General features: G+C 34.4%; 1 protein-coding gene across 1 annotated transcript in view; it reads left to right on the top strand.

Annotated features, from left to right (window-relative positions):
* MALRD1 (MAM and LDL receptor class A domain containing 1) overlaps positions 1 to 20,369 on the top strand; it is a 755,529-nt gene that overhangs the window by 409,791 nt on the left and 325,369 nt on the right.

Raw genomic sequence — 20,369 nt, 5'->3', positions numbered from 1 at the left:
TAGTAAATAGGTCAGAGGTGATTGACTCTCTTTCTTGGATACCCTCAGTCTTGACATGTCAAAGTTCAGCAATCCAAATGTAGCTCTATCCTTGTCATTTTTGTCAACAAAATGCCAACTCATCTTCTAGTGAGCCATCTCCTGGAGGGCTCTCATTTGTTCATTGTTATGTTCCCTTCCTCCTTGCTCTCTTCAGTTCATTCATTCATTTGTTCATTCATTTATTTTTTGTTTACCCAGAAAAGTGCACAGTGAGCATTCTATGAATACATGGCAGTTTTTATCCTCCATGGGTTCTAAATAGCAGTGGAAAGAATCATTATGCACATAACTATGTAGAAAAGTACAATGAATGTTTTTAATTTCTGTGAAGAAGAGCTGCCTAGTACATCAAGAGGCTGTAATCAAGACTACTCCTGACCAATCAGGACTTTTTGCAGAAAGTTGATATTGAGCTGAAATCTGCAAGATTTCCAAAGATTTCTAGAGGCAAGTTGCTCAGCATATGTGAAGTATCTGTGGTTAGAGGGACTGCACAAATGCTTGTAGATTTTTGTGGTGGGGAGTTGAGAGGGATGGGGACGATGACAGAAGATGAGGCTGGAAAGGTGAGTAGTGCACACATTTTGAGTTGAACCTGTGTCCATTACACTATTAACAAATTTGCTCTTTACCTTAACTCTGATAGGGAGCCATTTAATGACTTTCTTTTTTTTTTTTTTTTTTAATTTTTATTTATGATAGTCACAGAGAGAGAGAGAGAGGCAGAGACACAGGCAGAGGGAGAAGCAGGCTCCATGCACCGGGAGCCTGATGTGGGATTCGATCCCGGGTCTCCAGGATCGCGCCCTGGGCCAAAGGCAGGCGCCAAACCGCTGCGCCACCCAGGGATCCCCCATTTAATGACTTTCAACTAGCGTAGTGATCCGGTTTGCATTTCGAAAACATTATTCTGTTTACAATGTACAAATGAATTTCAGGAGGATTGATATGGACACAGAATCATCATTTAGGAAGCTGTTTTATTAGTCAAGGAGAGACATGAATGTCCCTTGAAAAGTGAGTGATTCAAGAAATACTTAGAAAGTAAAATGGACAGCGTTAGTGGTTTATTGAAATATGGGAAATGAAGAAGCAGAGATTGATGATGAGTACTGGATTTCTTCTGAATTCTTTTGCGACTGCCTACCTTCCCTATTCTACCTTTTTGTAGTTCATACTTGACTATAATATAGTATAGATCTCAGATATTTTGTAGAGCATTTCAATCCTTACATTTACTATTCTAAACTGGATCTTAGTTCTTCCTTAATTTCACCATTTCCTCCATAGCCACCTGGAGTGGAGAATGTTCAGTCTTCTATTTGTCATAAACCATGGTGTACAGAAAACTGTCAACATTCTTTTCCCTCTGTCCAGGTTAATACTCCTCAGAGGAGGTTTAACCTGTTTTGGATTCCCCCCTATAACTTTACTACTGGAACCTTTTCTTTATCTTAGGTAGAGGCCTTAGTATGTTATTTTTACATAAAGCAAACATTTATTTAAATACACATAGTATTATAAAAAATGGGCTAGATTAAAAATATTTTCTTCTGACTTCTGTCCTTATGTTCTGTTTCCAGAGGAACTGCTAATTTCTTATGTACCTTTGTGGAGACATGCATTAAATACACTAGCATGGGGGCACCTGGATGGCACAGTCGGTTAAGCAGCTCTTGATTTCAGCTCAGGTCATGATCTCAGGGTCATGGATCAAGCCCCGCATTGGGCTCTGTGCTCTGTGCAGAGTTTCCTTGAGTTTCTGTCTCCCATTCCCTCTGTTCCTCTTGCCCATGCTCTCTCGCTCCCTCTCCAAAATGGATAAATAAATCTGAAAACAGACACACACCAGTACATGTGCATGTTGTATGTACGTATTCCTCTTCCTCACTTAAAAATACTATCATTTTTCTATATGCCAAAGTAAATTTCAAAGGTTTAAAATATTTAATTTTTTTAGAAATGAAATTATACAGCAATCATACAGTACTAGAAAAAATATGGGAAATTTTTATTTAATATTGGATTGTCAAAAACCATCAAAGGAAGATTGACAGATTTGACTGCATAAAAGTACAAAATATAATTTTCCTGAAGCGGTTTTGATCTTGAGATTTATCCTTAGGTCATACTTCCAGCTCTAGTTCTGTCTTACGTAAGTGGCTCCATTTGTGATGTCTTAGAACCAATTCTCCTTAAATACTCAAAGCCTCTATCACGTACAGTGAAAAACAATAAAATATTATTACATTTTACATTTCTTGACAGCAGAAATAATTCACTGGCCTGTCCATATGTTATCCCTGATAGTTGAATTTGAAACTTCAGAAAATGATGATTTTAATGATCAAGCTCATTACCTTTTTAAATATGATACACTAGAAATTCAGAGTATACAAATTGTTCACCACTAAACTACTAGCAATTTCCTTCATGTCAGAATCATGAAGGAATATTTATTTTTAAAAGGTACCTTTAGATTTATTGTTTGAGAGCTTTTCTAGTATAGGGTTAGAACTAATTGAATGTTAGCATGTAATGTTAGCATAGCATTTTTTAACTATTAAGTATTAAAATTGAGTAATTAAAAAACTGAGGAATAAACCATTCTTTTTGGAAATATCTTTTTGAATGAATACGAGAAACTATTTTTTTATTTTTTATTTTATTTTATTATTTATTTTACAAGAAACAATTTAGCGTAAATTTATACCATGCTGATCAAGGCTGTAGAAAGTATTCTTTGAATATTTGAACTGCAACTATTTGGAATTAAGAAGATGGAAGCTGCTGGAACAGTATTTGAGCCACTTGGCAGTTCTCATTTGAGGGATAAGCTGAGGGCCCAAGAAACATAAATACAGAAACTACTGTTTTTTGAATGAGAGCCTCAGCCACCCTGCAATAGTAAACCAGTTGGCCTTTCTCCTTAGGGGCTTCTGCTCTGCCTAGATTTCCTTCCATGTTTTCCTTGTTTTTTTTAATGCAAATCACAATTCATCTGTTTTCTTTGTCCATTCCCTAAGGTTACTGTCATCTATTTTATGGAATATCTTTCCACGTTACCTCCTTTTGTACTAACAGTAAAGTAGATGCCACAGCACCTTCACATTTTCAAGTTTTTTTAAAAAGATTTTATTTATTTATTCATGAGAGACCCACAGGGAGGCAGAATCATAGGCAGAAGGAGAAGCAAGCTCCCTGCAGGGAGCCCAAGGTGGGACTTGATCCTGGGACCCCAGGATCACACCCTGAGCCAAAGGCAGATGCTTAACCACTGAGCCACCCAGCTGTCCACATTTTCAAGTTTTTGCTGCAAATTACTAAGGGGAGAGATCAAGACACTTAAAAAGTAACAAATATAAATGTTTCAGGATTTCCCAAAGCAACTGGTCTACCATTTTTTAAAATTTAAAAATTTTTTTATCTACTGCAAAAAAACCGAGAAGAAACATAGGATTTTCTATCCTTATTTTCCTTAGTTTCCTTAGTAGGATTGGCTGCTCCATTGAACTCTTTTGCCACATAAATAGAATTGCAAAGTAAGAAAAAGAAAAGCAGCCCCTGGTGTCTGGGCCCTGGCCTGGTACTATTTCATTTAGGCCTCGGTATTGCTATGAACTGGTGGTTCCCCTGTTGAACATAAACAATTTCACAGAGCATCAACATCGGACAAAGCCACTCTGGAACCATGGATCAAGATAAAAACAAGATCACTATGTAATCTGACTGAACACAGAAAAAATATGAACATTTCCTTGGCCAAAGAAATGACCAAACATCCCCCTATCTGGACTCATAGGTGTGTTTTCAACCAATTATAACTTCAGCCTATTATAGTCTTCCCTTTGTTAGGTAGGAAACATTCAGATAGCCAATTGCATAATTATACCTGTTTCTTGATGTCATCCAATCTGGATCAAAACTCCACTTTCTATGACCCTCTGGAAAATAACCTATGCAAAGCCCTAATCCTATTAAGCCATTTTTTATACTTTCTCACTGAACTGTCCAATGGTTCCCCATGGTATGTGTTCTTCATCACTGCAACAAGTAATAAACCCAACTTTATTCAACTACAGAGTGCCTGGTAGTCTTTGGCTGGAAGGCAATGATAAGACAGAGAAAATGGAGTCAAGATTGTGTGCCCTTTTAAGGACTTTGGCTTTTAACTCCGAGTAAGATGGGATGCCATTGGAGGATTTTTTTTAACTGTTAAAATTTTATATTTTTTAAAGATTTTGTGATAGTTTCCATTCACAGAAATATTATAATGACTATACAGAATTTGTACTCCATAAAGATTTGCAGATTATTATCAGTTTATCCATTTGTTTTATATAAATTTTACTTCCCAATCATTTCAGAGCACATTGCAGATACCATCTCACCCTTTTATGTCTAAATAATTCATTGTTTCCTAAAATAGAAGATGTTCGCTTACATGTACATTTAATTAACATTGATACAGTAGTATTATTCAATTTATAGGCCCCATTCAGACTTTATCAATTGTCCTTTATTTTTGGTTTTTGCCTGGTTCAGGATCTAATCAAGGATCACTGCATTTAGTTTTTAAGTTTGTTTTCAGTTCTTAAATGTACAGCAATTTCCCAGCCTTTCTTTGCCTTCTTTGACATTGACTTCTTTGAAAAATATAGACCTTTTTTAAACAGTATCCTTCAATTGGTGTTTGTTGATTTCTCTTTATATTTAATTTCAATTCATTCTTTCTTGGTCAAAATAATATCTATTATTTTGTTACTTTTTCTTGAACATCCATTGATCATGTTTCTGAATCCATTTAAAATACTGAAATATCTGTTTAAAAGTATCATATGAGTTTTTCCTAATGAAATATATTACTGCATGGACAGAATAGTAATAAAAAAGCATAAATGCACTCTAAAATCACTACTAACTGAATATCTGTAAACTTCTCACAATCTCTCCACATCTAAGTAAACAAAGCAAATTCCAAAAAAGTTCATATCTATGGTCCAAACATATTTTGTGCTCAAATGTAGGAGGAAAATGAAAAAGAAAAAAATTTTCCTGTAATTGTGACTTTTTTCTTAATATACCTTCTCTTCAACATTTATTGAAAGAAAAGAAAATCAACCTCAAAAGGAACAAAATTGTTTTGTAAAGGCTTAGCTTGTTTAAAGTTTTATTTTCTACTTTTTATGTGTTTGTGTATATATAGTATATATATATATATATATATATATATATATATATATATTCTTTTGACTACAAGGAAACATTAGCTCCAGTTCTAAGGAAACTAAGACAGTTATTAACATTCTACCTTATAATTTAAAGATTCTCTCAACAGTAATTTCAATGACCACCCCCCCATTAAGTCTTCCTCCTGTAACTTAAAGAATTTTCTCACTATTCTGTCATTCATGAACCATAGGCACCTCTAACTTTGGTGAGATTTTATTTGCTGAATGACCCCCACTGAAGTTAAAAAAGAGTCAAGATAACTCATTAAAAATATGACCCCTAAAATCCTTAGGGCTCTTGAATGCTGGTGAAAAGAAATCCATGAATTCACAGAAAATATTATTTTACCCTTCTTTTTAACCTCAAGTCTCTATGTCTAGCATGGGCTAGCACTCAGAATAATGATCCCTCAGCTCACAAAACTGAAGAACTAAGTACGCTTTCTTGTCACTACCAGGTTAACATAAAAGAGGACAAAGCAATGCACAATGATCATCTAGAAAATACAGTAAATAGCACACAGTTAGTGAAAAATAAAATTTACCAGTATTTGAACCCATATCAAAGTCTTCACAATGTATAATTCATGGAAATTTGATATGTATGGTCTGACCTATAAAGTAAATTCATAAATAGATGGTTTAATTAATAAAAATAATAGTATTTCAGCCAAATCCACTTTAACCATCTTTCTATTTTTTTTTTCAATTATTAAGGGATTGATACCAACTACAACATGATAGAGGTTTTAGTTTAGGGCCACTAAAGCAGTGGCTCTGCATAGAATGAACAATCTATCTAGATTGCATAGGTAATTCTTCTTCAACTCCCATCAACATTTACCCCAAATCTTCCACTTTCCAAATTTCTATTATTATGTATTAATATACTGTTCCCCCTATACTGAGAATACTGAGAATCTTATTTTTTCTAACGAAGTGTTTTTCTTAAATCTAAACATTTCACTGATTTACTAGGTAATAACATACTTAGGGTAATCATATGCTTTACCATCCCAACAGGGATACTTTTGAGAGTGAATGGGAGCTACTGATAATTACATGGGGACAGTTATACAAGGACTATCCCATGCAAAAGAGATTTCCATCATCTAATAGATTTCCATCAAACCTATTTGCACAGATTCTATCACAAATCTGTGCAAATCTCTCCAAGACAGCACTATGTATCATCACACCCCAAACATACATTAGACTTCTGTGGTTAGAGATTAATCTAAGACTTCTCTATGGCAGCAGTTTTAACCAAAACAACAAAACGCTATCCTAAAGTTGATATTTTAAAAATGAAGGCAAGAAGACAGGAAATTAGGCAGGCAAGCACACAATGTTAAAAATTAGGATAAAGGTGGATATAAAACTCATATGGATATTAGGTTGAGTAGCACACAGATTTTAGAATATTTCAGACCTATTTGGGAAAAGGTGGGTATGAGCACTAGGTCTTGATGCTGAGGTGACATCTGTGACAGTTGGCCCATGACTGAATCTTCCAGAAACCTAACAGACCGAAGCCTTTCCCCTCTCTCTTACCTCACTTAAAGGCTAATGACATACAATGTTTTATTAGTTTGGGGTTTAATACATACTGATTTTTTACAACTCTAAATATACACAAAGCTCATCATAGTAAGTGCTGTTACCATCTGTCACCATATAATGTTATTACAATATTATTGACTATATTCCCTATGCTGTACTTTTCATCTCCATGACTTCTTTTATAACTGGAAAGTTGTACCTCTTAATTCCTTTTATCTATTTCACTCAAACCTCTGCCCACTTCTCCCATGGCAACCACCAATTTGCTCTATTAATGAGTTCAGTTTTCTTTGTTAGTTTGTTTTATTTCGTTCTGTTTTTTAGGTTCCATATATAAGTGAAATCATATGGTTTTTGTCTCTTTCTGACCTATTTACTTAGTATAATTCACTCTCGGTCCATCCATGTTGTTGCAAATGGGAAAATCTCATTCCTTTTCTGTGGCTATGTATATATATCTATAGATATCTATATCACACACACACAAAACCCAGAGCTTCTTTATCCATTCATCTATCAATGGGGATGGGAGTTGCTTCCATATCTTGGCTATTATAAATAATGCTGCTCTGCAATAAATAAATGCTCAATATTAAAGTCGTATCATTAAAGGTGGACATTGTGTATATTTGGCTGCAATTAGCTGTCTCTATCAATACTGCTTATATTTGATCTTAAGATATTTTGTGCATAATTTAAGCTATGAGAAAATTTATATATATTTTTAATTTAATTCTACAGAAGTTACACAAACCATCATGCCAATTACTGAAAATAAAATATCAATAATGCCTGAATGAATATATAACAGCTCAGTTGAAATTTGTTTTCCAACGTCAAGGAAAATTTAAAAGTTAAATTCATTGAAAATAATCTTTAAGAACTTAATTTTCAAGTGTTTTGCTTTTCAGTAGCAATTTGAATTATTTTTAATTTGATTACACTGCTATAACTAGTGTTTACAGTTTGCTAATTTCCAATTATAATTTGATGCATTACAATTTATTTATTGTAAATACATTATAAATTACTCAAGAAATGTGGTTATAAAGTTAAGTTAAAGCTACAGTTGGCTCAGACAGTATGTGTTCTACAGCCCTCCACCCCAGCCTGCATCCAAGCCAGCCATATTACCATTGTGATCCTCATGTGAAGTGACCAAGCTACCCCAGATAGTACTCACACCATTTTTAACTATCTTGCAAACATGGCCCCAGTACAGCTATGAGACTCTCTCACCAGACCACATTTGTATCAGCTCTAGCTATCTCCAAAGGCAGACCCAGCAAAGTGTGTCCTAGGCAGCTCCAGTCATCCTACTAAGGTGGTCCTGGCACAGCATACGCAGGAATCCCAGAGCCTACACTTGGTCCAGCTCCAGGTATCCTATCAAGTGACAATGACACAGCTCACCTACCAAAGCCCCCAGGAACACACAATTTACCAGAGGATGCTCCTACCCAATGCCACTCCTTCAAGTGTGGGAGAGGTAAAGCTATTCCACCTAATTCATAGAAACTAAACTGGAAAATCAAACAAATGAGGAGAAAAAAAAGAAAAAAAAAAAAAACCTAAGCTGCAAACAAAAGAAGTTGCAAAAAAAATCTAGGGAAAAAAAGATATAATGAACATGAAATAAGTAATTTTCCTAACAGAGTTCAAATTAATGGTTATAAAAATGCTCACTAAACTCAGGAAAGGAATAAAAGAACACAGTGAGAACTTGAACAAAGACTTAGAAAATTCATGAAAGAACCCCTCGAAGCTGAAAAATACAATAACTAAAATGGAAATATACCAGAGGGAATCATGTTATCCAGTCAAAACAGCAAATAGAAAAAATAAATTTAAGAATGAGGACAGTAAAATGAGCTCTGAAGCAACATTAAGCATAGTAGCATTCATGTCATAGGAATCCCAGAAGGAGAAAGGAGAGGAAGGGAGAAGGGGTATAAAACATATTTGAAGAAATAATGGCTGAAAACCTCCCTAACCTGTGGAAGGAAAAGGACATCCAAGTCCAGGAAGCATGAGTATCCTGAACCATACATAGCATAATTAAGATGGCAAAAATTAAACAGAGAATCCTAAAGGAAGCAAGAAAAAACAAATAGTCACATATATGGGAAACCCCATATGCTATTAGTTGATTTTTCAGCATAGGCTTTATAGGTCTGAAGGCAGTGTCAGGATATACTTAAAGTAGTGAAATGGAAAGACAACCAGAAATACTGCACCCAGGAAGGTTGTCATTCAGATCTCAAGAAGAAATAAACTTTCCTAGATAAAGAAAACTAAAGAAGTTCATCACTATTAATCAGGCTTTACAAGAAATTTTAAAGAGTCTTCTTCAAGTGGAAAAGTAAATGCCATAACTAGAAATAAGAAAGTATAGTAAAGGGACGCCTGGGTAGCTAAGTGTTGAGCATCTGTCTTCAGCTCAGGGCATGATCCTTGAGTCCAAGAATGAGTCCCACATCAGGCTCCCTGAGAGCCAGAGAAGAGCCCGCTTCTCCCTCTGCCTATGTCTGTCTCTGTCTCTCTCTCTCTCATGAATGAATAAATACCTTTAAAAAAATTGTATTAAAATATGTTTACTGGTAAAGGCAAATCTATAGTAAAAACAGTGGATCAGTTACTTAAAAAGGTAGTATTGAGATTAAAACACAAAATTAGTAAAATCAACTATAATAAATAGGTAAAGTTAATAATGTAGTGAAAGGATACAAAATATAAAAAGATAAAATATGACAGCAAAAACATAAAACATGAAGGGGAGTAAAAAGGTAATACTTTTGGAGTGTGTGTGAACTTAAGTGACTATCAAATTAAATAGATGCCCTAAATACAAGTTGATATATATGCACCTTATGGTAACTACAAACCAAACCAAACACACTAGATACACACACACACACACACACACACACATACAAACTAGAGGAAAAACCCAAATATAACACTAAAGAAAACCATCAAACCACAAAGGAAAAGACCTTGAGAAGAAAACAGGAACAGAGAAGAACTACAAACAAAACAAAACAAAACAAAAACAAAAAAATCCAAATGGCAATACCTATTAATACATACCAATCAATAATTACTTTAAATGTAAATGCTCCAATCAAAAAACATTAAGTGTGGATAAAAACAAACAATCAAAAATAAGACCCATCTATATGCCGTCTATAAGAGATTCACTTCAGATCTAAAACACATATATTCTAAAAGTGAAAGGACAGAAAATGATAGTCTGTGCAAGTGCAAATGAACAGAGTAAAACAAAACAAAACCAAACCAAAAAACAAAAAACAAAACAAAAGAAAAGAGTGCTGGAGTAGCGACACTCACCGATACAAAATAGACTTTAAAACAAAGACTGTAACAAAATGCAAAGAAGAACATTACATTATAATAAAGAAGTCAATTAAAGAAGACTTGGGGACGCCTGGGTGGCTCAGTGGGTAAGCGCCTGCCTTCAGCCCAGGACAGGATCCTGGAATCCCAGGATTGAGTTCCAGGATTGAGTCTCACATTGGGCTCCCTGCATGGAGCCTGCGTCTTGCCTTGCCTGTGTGTCTCTGCCTCTCTCTCTGTGTGTATCTCATGAATAAATAAATAAAATCTTAAAAAGAAAGAAGACTCAGAATTCAGAAATATTCATGTACTCAGCATAGGAGCATCTAATATATAAAGCAAATATTAATAGCCATAAGGGGAGAAATTGACAGTAATGGCATAATAGTAGACAACTTTAATACCCTATTTACATCAACAGATAGATCATCCAGACAGAAAATCCATAAGGAAACAACGGACTTAAATGACATATTGGACCAGATTGATTTAATAGATATATAGAGAACATTGCATCAAAAAGAAGAATAATAAAAATTCTTAAATGCACAGAGAGCATTTTCTAGGATAGATCATGTGAAGAAAAAAGTGAAAAGGCAAAAATGTAAAGGCTAAACAACATGCTACTAAAAAACCAATGAGTCAACAAAGAAATCAAGCAAGAAATCAAAAATATTTTGAGAAGCATGAAAATGGAAATACAACTTTCCAAAATCTGGGGCATGCAGCAAGAACTGTTCTAAAAGAGAAACCCATTAGCAATACAGGTGTACCTCACACAAGAAAATCCCAACAATTTAACTTTACACCTAAAGGAACAAAAAAAGAGAAAAGAATACTGAAGGAAGCCCAAAGTTAGTAGAAGGAAGGGAATAATAGAGATCATAGCAGAAGTAAATGAACTAGAGACTTAAAATAAAAACCCCACCAAAACAAAACAACAACAAAAAAGAAACAAGCAAGCAAACAAAACAATATGCACAATAGAAAAGATCAATAAAATCAATAGCTGGTTCTTTGAAAGGATAAACAAAGCCTATAAACTAGCCATAATCATCAAAAGAGAAAGAGGGCACAAATAAAATCAGAAATGAAAGAGGATAAGTTACAAGTGACACCACAAAATACAAAAACACTATAAGAGATGGCCACAAACAATTATACACAACCAAAATGGAAAACCTAGAAAAAAAGGATAAATTCCTAAAAATGCACAATCTTCCAACACTGAATCATGAAGATACAGAAGACCTTAGTAGGTCAATTATACGGATGCTTGGGTGGCTCAGTCAATTAAACATTTGCTTTCAGCTCAGGTCAGGATTCCAGGGTCCTTGTATTGAACTCAATATCCAGTTCCCTTCTCAGCAGGGAGCCTGCTTTTTCTCTCCCTCTGCTGCTCCCTCTGTTTGTGCTCTCTCTCTCTGTCAAATAAATAAAATCTTTAAAAATATTTTTTTAAAGAAGATCTTAGTGGTCAATGATGAATAATGAAAATGAATTAGGAATAAAAACTCCCCCAAAACAAAAGTCCAGGACTGGACAGCTTCACTGATGGTTATACCAAATAGTCAAAGTCCTATACCTCTCAAATTATTCCTCTCCCCCTAAAAAGAACCGAAGAGAAAGGAACACTTCCAAATTCATTTTAAATGGCTAGCACTGCCCTGATATCAAATCCAAAAACATCACACAAAAAGAAAATCACATGCCAGAGTCTCTGATGAACACAGATATAAAAACCCTCAACAAAATATTAGCAAACCTAATTCAACACACATTAAAAGAAGCATACATTATAATCAAATGGGATTTATTTCAGGGATGGAAGAATGGTTCAACACTCACAAATCAACATGATGTACCCACATCAACAAAATGAAGAATAAAAATCATATGATTTTTCTCAACAGGTGTAGAAAAAGCATATAATAAAATTCAACTTCCATTTATGATAAAAAAAAAGTCTCAACAAAGTGTGTATAAAGGAACATATCTCAACATAATAAAGGTCATATATGTCAAATCCACAGTTAACATTATACTCAGTGGTGAAAACTGAAGGTTTTTCCTCAAAGATCAGAAACAAGACAAGGATGCCCAACCTTGTCACTTTTATTCAATATGGTATTAAAAGTCCTAGCCATAGCAATTAGATAATTTAAAAAAAAAGCTAAATTGAAAATGAAGTAAAACTGTCACTATTTGCAGATGGCATTACACTATATATAGAAAGCCCTAAAGACTAAAAAAAAAAAACTATTAGAGCTAATAAGGGAATTTCATAAAGTTATAGGATACAAAATTAGCATACAGAGAAATTCATTGTGTTTCTTCTCTATACTAGTAACTATGAGAAAAAGAAATTACGCAATCTCATTTACAACTGCATCAAAATTAAAAGCTTAGGGATAAATTTAATCAAGGAGGTGAAAGACTTGTATTCTGAAAACTATAAAATGCTGAAAAAAGAAACTGAAAACAACACAAGTAAATGGAAAGATATACTGTGCTATGGATTGGAAGAATTAATAGTTACAATGTCTATACTACTCAAAGGAATCTACAGATTCAATGCAATTCCCATCAATGTACTGATGACATTCTGCACATAACTAGAACAAAGAATCCTTAAAATTTGTATGAAACCATGAAAGATTCAAAATAGCCAAAATAATCTTGACACAGAACAAAGCTGGAGGCATAGTGGTCCCTAATTTCAAACTATAGTAATCAAAACAGTATGGTACTGACACAAAAACACATAGGTTGGGGATCCCTGGGTGGCGCAGCGGTTTAGCGCCTGCCTTTGGCCCAGGGCGTGATCCTGGAGACCCGGGATCGAATCCCACGTCCGGCTCCCGGTGCATGGAGCCTGCTTCTCCCTCTGCCTGTGTCTCTGCCTCTCTCTCTCTCTCTCTCTCTGTGTGACTATCATAAATAAATAAATAAAAATTAAAAAAAAAACACATAGGTCAATGAAATAGAGACCCTGGAAATAAATCCACATATATATGGTCAATTAATCTATGACAAAGGAAGCAAAAACACACAATAGAGAAGACATTCTCTTCAATCAATAATTTTGGGAAAATTGGACAGCCACAAGAATGAAATTTAACCACTATCTTACTACCATATACAAAAAATAAATTCAAAATGGACTAAAGACCTGAATGTAGGACCTGAAACCAGAAAACCCCTAGAAGAAAACGCAGGCAATAAACTTGTGACATTCATCTTAGCAACATTTTTTGGACTAGTCTCCTTAAGGAAGGAGAATGAAGGTTAACACAAACAAATGAAATTATATCAAAGTAAAAATCTTTTTGCACAGTGAAGGAAACCATCAACAAAACAAAAAGGCAACCTACCAAATGGTGGGAGATATTTGCACATCATATATTCAATAAGGAGTTAACATCCAAAATACAGAAAGAATTTATACAGCTTAATATTTAAAAAGCAATCTGATTTAAAAATGAGTAGAGAATTTCAATAGACATCTTCCCAAAGAAGACAAACATAGCTAACAGGCATATAAAATGTGCTCAAAGTCACTCAACAACAGGGAAAAATGCAAATCACTCCAGCCAGATTAACTTTCAAAAAGACAAAAACAGCAAGTGTTGGTGAGTCTGCGTAGAAAAGGGAATTCCAATGCACTGTTGGGAGGAATGTATATTGGTGCAACCACTATGGAAAACATTATAGAGGTTCTTCAAAAAATTAAATTTAGAATTATTATATGATCCAGCAATTTCACTTATTTATCCAAAGAAAATGAACACACCAATTTGAAGGAATATATGCACCCTAGGTTTATTGCAGCATTATTTACAACAGCCAAGATGTGGAAGCAGCCTAATGGTCCAGTGATAGATGAATGAAGAAAGAAGATGTGGTAGGTATATACAACAGAATATTGCTCAACCATTAAAATGAATGACATCTTTCCATTTGCAACAACATGGATGGACTTAGATCAGTGCTATTACACTAAGTGAAATATGTCAGACAGAAGAAGAGAAAAACTTTATAATTTCAGTTATATCTGAACTCTAAAAAAACAAAACAAAACAGAAACAGACTCATAGGTACAAGAAACAAACTATAGGCTACCAGAGGGGATATGAGTTGATGGGGGAAACAGGTAAATGTGGTGAAGTGGATTAAACGGCACAAACTTCCAGTTATAAAAGAAATAAGTCATGGGGATGTAATGTACTGCATAAAGAATATAGTCAATAGTATTGTATTAACTTCACATAGTGGGAGATGACAAGCAGATTTATCATGGGGATCATTTTGTAACATGTAAAAATATCAAATCACTATGATATATACCTTAATATTATCTTGTACATCATTTATACTTCAGTAAAAATTAAATGCATGGATAAAATAGAGTATTCCCCCCAAAAAGGACAAAAGGTAAAGATAAGACATCAGAAACAACTGACAACTATAAAAATAAATGTAAGCAATATTGTGTTGAATAACAGTTACTTTGCAGTATCAGATATAAACTGAAGAGTTAAATTAATGCTTACTTTATTACTTTCCTTAATCTTATATCTTTAGTTACTGATAATTGGTAAATTCAAGGTTTTTTGAATACATCTTATGCTTCCCTATGTTTCTGTTTTCTCATTTGAAATACCTTCTCTTCTTTCCTCTATTTATCCAAATCCTTAACTCTCAAAATCCAGTTCATTTTTTTCTTATTTCCTCCCAGCACTTTCAGTACATAAACATGTTATAGCTTTTGAATTCCTAGAATATTAAATGCTTTTTGTAGGTAACTGGCATGTAATTATGCACTGCTTGTCCTTTCAACTCATGCAATTAAAGTAACTACTATATGCTAGGCACTCTGCTACAGCTAGAAATAGGACAGTAAACAAGGCAGATGCAGTCTCTGTTCATAATTAAAGCTTCCTAGTCATTGGAAAACAGAACTTTATACACAGAGTCATCCAGCAGGGTAGTAGGACCATGAAAAAAGCCCCAGGGGTATGGGATACAATGCCACTCAGTGAGGATGCAGGCTTGGAGAGGTTCCATTCCAAGAATACAGCACAGGAAGTCATAAGTCACTTCTCAGAAAGAGGATAATTTCAGAAAGAGGACGATTAAATATTGAAGAACACCCAAGGACTAATGGGAGAGCCTTGGCCGCTTCTGGTAGAAAGACTGACTGGCATACTGCTGCCTTTTGCAAACAGTCAATTCCACTTCAAACTCACAAGCTTCATGTCAGCTAGGAGTGTATTTAGTAGAAGCTCAGCAAAGATTTGTTTGAGTGCATGAATTAGAAGTAAGGCCTGGACAGAGTAGGGACTGAGACAGAACTCAGTATTTGCAAAGGAAAGTTGTAGTCCAATAAAGAAATGGTTAGTTAGCAAGAGACTGTATAAATTAGTGCACAGTATACCCTAAAGTGCCCCAATTTTTTTTTTTTATTTATGTGTCACATAATGCTATCCACAGAAGCGGAATCCCAGCAGAACTCGCCGAGGGCCTTTGTTGAAACAATTCATACATTAATAGAAAATATTCCTGGCCTCTTTAGAAGATGTGAAGAGATGCACTCATCTGGAAAATGTGAATTTGGGCCTAAATATTTCTTCATTGTTAAATAATAGGTTTTAAACATTGTTTTAGCTGAAATTCACCAAAGAGTACAAATAGGAACATGTGATATATTCATCTCTTATAGAGCAAAGATTACTAACATTACTAGAATTTTGTTTATTTTGATAATGCATATGAGGGTGAATTACAGGGGTTTTCTCCCTACTTGGACTCTGCGATCTATAATTAGTAAACACATATTGCCAATCTTGTAGCAGCCTCTGAGTCAGAGATGTGATTTTGGTTAGAATAATCAACCCACAGATAAGCAATTCCAACTTATATTGATAGAAGCCTATGTTACAGGCTGCATAGAAAATTAACAGAGCAGGCATTAAAAATTAACTGATGAGAACCTGTGAATTCCAAAAATTTACCACCATGTGCTGAAGACTATTATGATTTTTCAGGCAATGTCCTTTAAAAAAAAGTGAAATGTAGTGAGAGAACAAAGGACTGTTTTCCCATGAAAAATTTGTTTGAAACAGTTAAAAAGCGAACATTGGCAGGAAACAAACAAGTGAAATTAACTGGCACATGGGATTCCTACAAGAGGCAACTCTGTACACAATTGCACCTGACTTTTCTGTAAACAAATGAACAGTAAACCTGTGAAGCAACTAGCTAAAGACATCTTAAACTAGGTAAATTACAACAGTTTCTCTTCTCTGCCTTCTCCCCTATTTTATATTACAGAGAATCAATAGCTACGGCTACTTACGACTTTTGAAAAAAACAACTCATAATCTGGGTAAAAAATCTCAATATATTAATCCCCCAGCAGAAGTCTGTAAATGGCTACTTGTACCTGGCTGTGAACCTGATACCTAGCCTGCTGAACCAGTTCTTTGCTGTGGTGTCACCTACGTCTATGTACAATTCACCTGTTCTGACCTTGGTTCAGATGGAATGCCCTCTTCAGTGTCTGTGCTTCAGTTACTGGAAACTGAAGGCACACTGATTTTTCTTAAAAAATAAATGTAAATGCTGAACACAATAAAACTTTTCAAGGCTTCTTATATATAAGATACTGGTTTTCAAGGGACTGTAACATGGATGAGGGAAATACATCTTTATTTTTGGTAAACTCAACTAAACTTTGGTGTTTTCTTTAATCTTTAATGAATGCAAGCAATACATCATGGTAATAGTAGTACCTGTGACTCTCTCACCAAAAATAAAAATAATATCACTTTACAGAGCTGAAAATATCTCAAGAATGTCATTTATGCTTATCAGTCATTTATGTTTATTCCATTCTCCTTCAGACCTTGTCACTTAATATACATTTACTAAATCAAATTTTGGGATTTAAAAACTATTTTAATAATTGGTATTGTTTCCTTTGTAATGCTAGTATTTTGTTTCATATATTTAAAACAGTATTATTAAGAAGTTCATCAGACTGCCAAAGAGATCTGTGACACACAGAGACACATAACACACATGATTAAGAACCACTGGTTGCTGTGAGCCTGGGTGGCTCAGTTGGTTAAGTGTCCAACTCTTGGTTTCTACTCAGGTCATGATCTCAGGGTCTTGGGATCAAGCCCTACATGTGACTCTATGCTCAGCATGGAGTCTTCTGGAGATCCCTTCCCTCTCCCTGTCCCCCGACATGTGTGCACTCTGTCTCTCTCTAAAGATAAAAATAAAAAATATTTTTTAAAAAAAGAACTGCTGTGAAGAATTCTGCTTTTAATTTACAATGTCTCTGTCTTCAGAGGGAAAAATTGTTATTGACCCAGTTTAAAAAGCCAAGAGAGAGGAAGACTCCCAAAGAATAGATGTTTGCAATGGTTTTAAAGATTTCGTATTTGAACAAAAAATAATATAATTAAGAGATTGTATCTAGTTAGCTTTGCTCTTACAAAAATCAAATTACATGGTTTCTAATTCATTCTTTCCTCACCAACTTTAAAATGCTATTAAATATGATTTTGAAATTTTTGAATTAAGTTAGATGTGAGGCAGAATGATTTAGATAAATATAATTACTGTTGCCAGCTGTTGACAAGCTAAGTTAGAAAACAAACAAAACTATAATAGTTGCTAAACACAAAGTAATCACTTCCCTTCTCTAACATATGTGGATCAGAGCCCCTGGAAAGCACTGATCATCACTAATACACTGTTTCCTGGCTATGAGAATGTTTTAAATGTTTTAATTTAAATGTTTTAAATTCTAAAAACAGAAATTGAATGCAATGGTTTAGAGGATGGATTTTGGAGTTAGAATTGGTTTTTAATGCTGATTATACTATTTACAATTTATATAACTTGAGTCTCAATTTTGTGGCCTGAAAAATTAGGATAAAATATCAATATCTTGTAAATTTATTCTGAAGATTAAGAGAGTTAATAAGTGCAAAAGAATTAGCACATCACACAGGAAAAAAGGAATCAGTTTGTAACCAGGAATCGATCACAAGAGTAGCAACAGTTGTGGGACAAGAAATGAAAGCAAAATAGCAGAAATGGCATGAAAATTATATTCTTTAGAATTGGCCATATCATTCTCTTAAAAGAGAAACTACTGGAATCAATTAAAATTGTTAGTATCTTAATAGAAATTCTCTCTTCATGACACAAGGGACTCCAGAGGCACCAGCTTCTCAGAAGCCATAGTGGGTAGCATTCAAGACATCTGAAAGAGGTAAATCATGGCGGGGGGGAGAAAGAACTTTAGAAACATCTCAGTCAAAAATATGCCTTGAACAAATACTGCCACGCTCCCCAAGATGATAAAAAGGAACATTGATTTTATATAAATCAGGGCACTGTGAGCCTGTGACAACTAATTTAATAAAACTCTAAAGGTGTTGCTACTTGTGTGCTATAGCTTAAAATGCCAAAATCAAACTGTTTTCTCTCTCAATTTGGTCCAGGTCAATAATATAATATAGCCAAAATTATGTAAATTGAATTGCTAACATGCTGAAGCAATTCTGGAAAAGCAAGTGAAGTTCTGGCACTAAAGACTTAGTTTAATCGATTTACAATCTAAAATCTACAAGGCAGTCTTTGAAAAAATCGATTTTCTATATCCTGATTCTATGTATCTTCTCTATCCATGTTTTCTATATTCCTTTCTCTGAAATAATGAATAAAATGCCAAGATGACTAAAATAGTATCAGATGTTTGGTTGGCTGGACAGATCAAAATACGCCTAAATCCGAAAATGTTTCTGATACACTCCAATAGTTAGACACCTGTAGTGTTAGCAATTAGTTGTAAATCTTCTCAGAGTAAGACTGTGGTGAGCATATGTGTAAGGGGTGGCATAGTGGTGAGTTCGGAAGGATGGAGAATGTTCGCTTTGTTGATTAACCCTTAACAAAACTGAGGTTCACTGTTCACTAGCTTCAGGGTAAAAGCAGACCCAGAACAACCAGTCTTCTAAGTAGGCAAAGGGATCTGGCCTTTCGTTTGTTGATTTGACATTTTTCACAGCCTATTGAACAAAATCTGTATTTCCATACTGAATATGATCTTCAGATAGAATTTCTAGGTAGACAAATATCAGAGCTCTAAATTAGAAGTCAGAAAAAAACTGGATTCATATTCTTTTTCTTAAAATACCATGTGAGCTGGGGCAAGAAATATAACCTCATAATCTTAGCCCCTTTATCTCAAAATGAATAGTTTAGATTAAACAAATTACAGGCGACCCCATCTGCTCTAAAATTCTCTGAACCACTAAGCAAGATAAAACAATGAACTAATTTAGTAATGGTCTTTCAGCATAACTAGGTTGCTATAATCAGGAGGACTCTCCTGAAATACATTATTTTTCTCCACTTCTGGCTTGAATATATTATTTTTTCTATCATAACAGTGTAACAGCCCTGAATGCCTTCAGTCAAATATATCAAAATTCCCTACAGCATACAGTCATCTTGATTAAAATATCAACAGTTTATTACAGATGGAGTAGTTCCAAAACAGGTTAATACTCTTCAGGTAGCAGGTGTTCCTGCATTTATTCAAATGGCTGACTGAAAAGATGCAAAAGTCTTTTGTTTCCTGATGAGGTTAGACAGAATTTTACCTATGAAAACAAACTGTCAAACACAGGTACACTGAAAAACCCCTCTCAAATTATTTTTCGAGCATTAAAATCTACATATAACTCATCCATAATTAACCTGATCAGAAAACAAGTAACCAGAAAAACAGGTACAATTAAATATATTTGTAAAAACAAGTTGACTTTTTATGTAATACAGCTTTGTTCTACCTCTGAGAACTTGTTTCATTTTTTGTTTTAAATCTTAGATGATCTGAAAAGCAATACACTTACATTTCACAAGAAATTTAATACTGGATGTAAATGAGTAAAAGGTAAGTAAATATAAGTAAAAGGAGACATCTTACCAAAAATGAGTAAAATTTTTTGAAAAAAAGAATTACTTTTTTAAAATTCCCCTGGCTATTCGGGGTCTTTTCTGATTCCACACAAATCTTAAAATAATTTGTTCTAACTCTCTGAAGAAAACCATATCTGGAGGCATAACAATGCCAGATTTCAGGTTGTA

This window comes from Canis lupus, chromosome 5 (assembly GCF_048164855.1).
Source record: "Canis lupus baileyi chromosome 5, mCanLup2.hap1, whole genome shotgun sequence".
NCBI classification, from domain to species: Eukaryota; Metazoa; Chordata; class Mammalia; order Carnivora; family Canidae; genus Canis; species Canis lupus.
The sequence above is the reverse complement of the archived record's forward strand: the minus strand, read 5'-3'. Positions and strand labels throughout refer to the sequence as shown.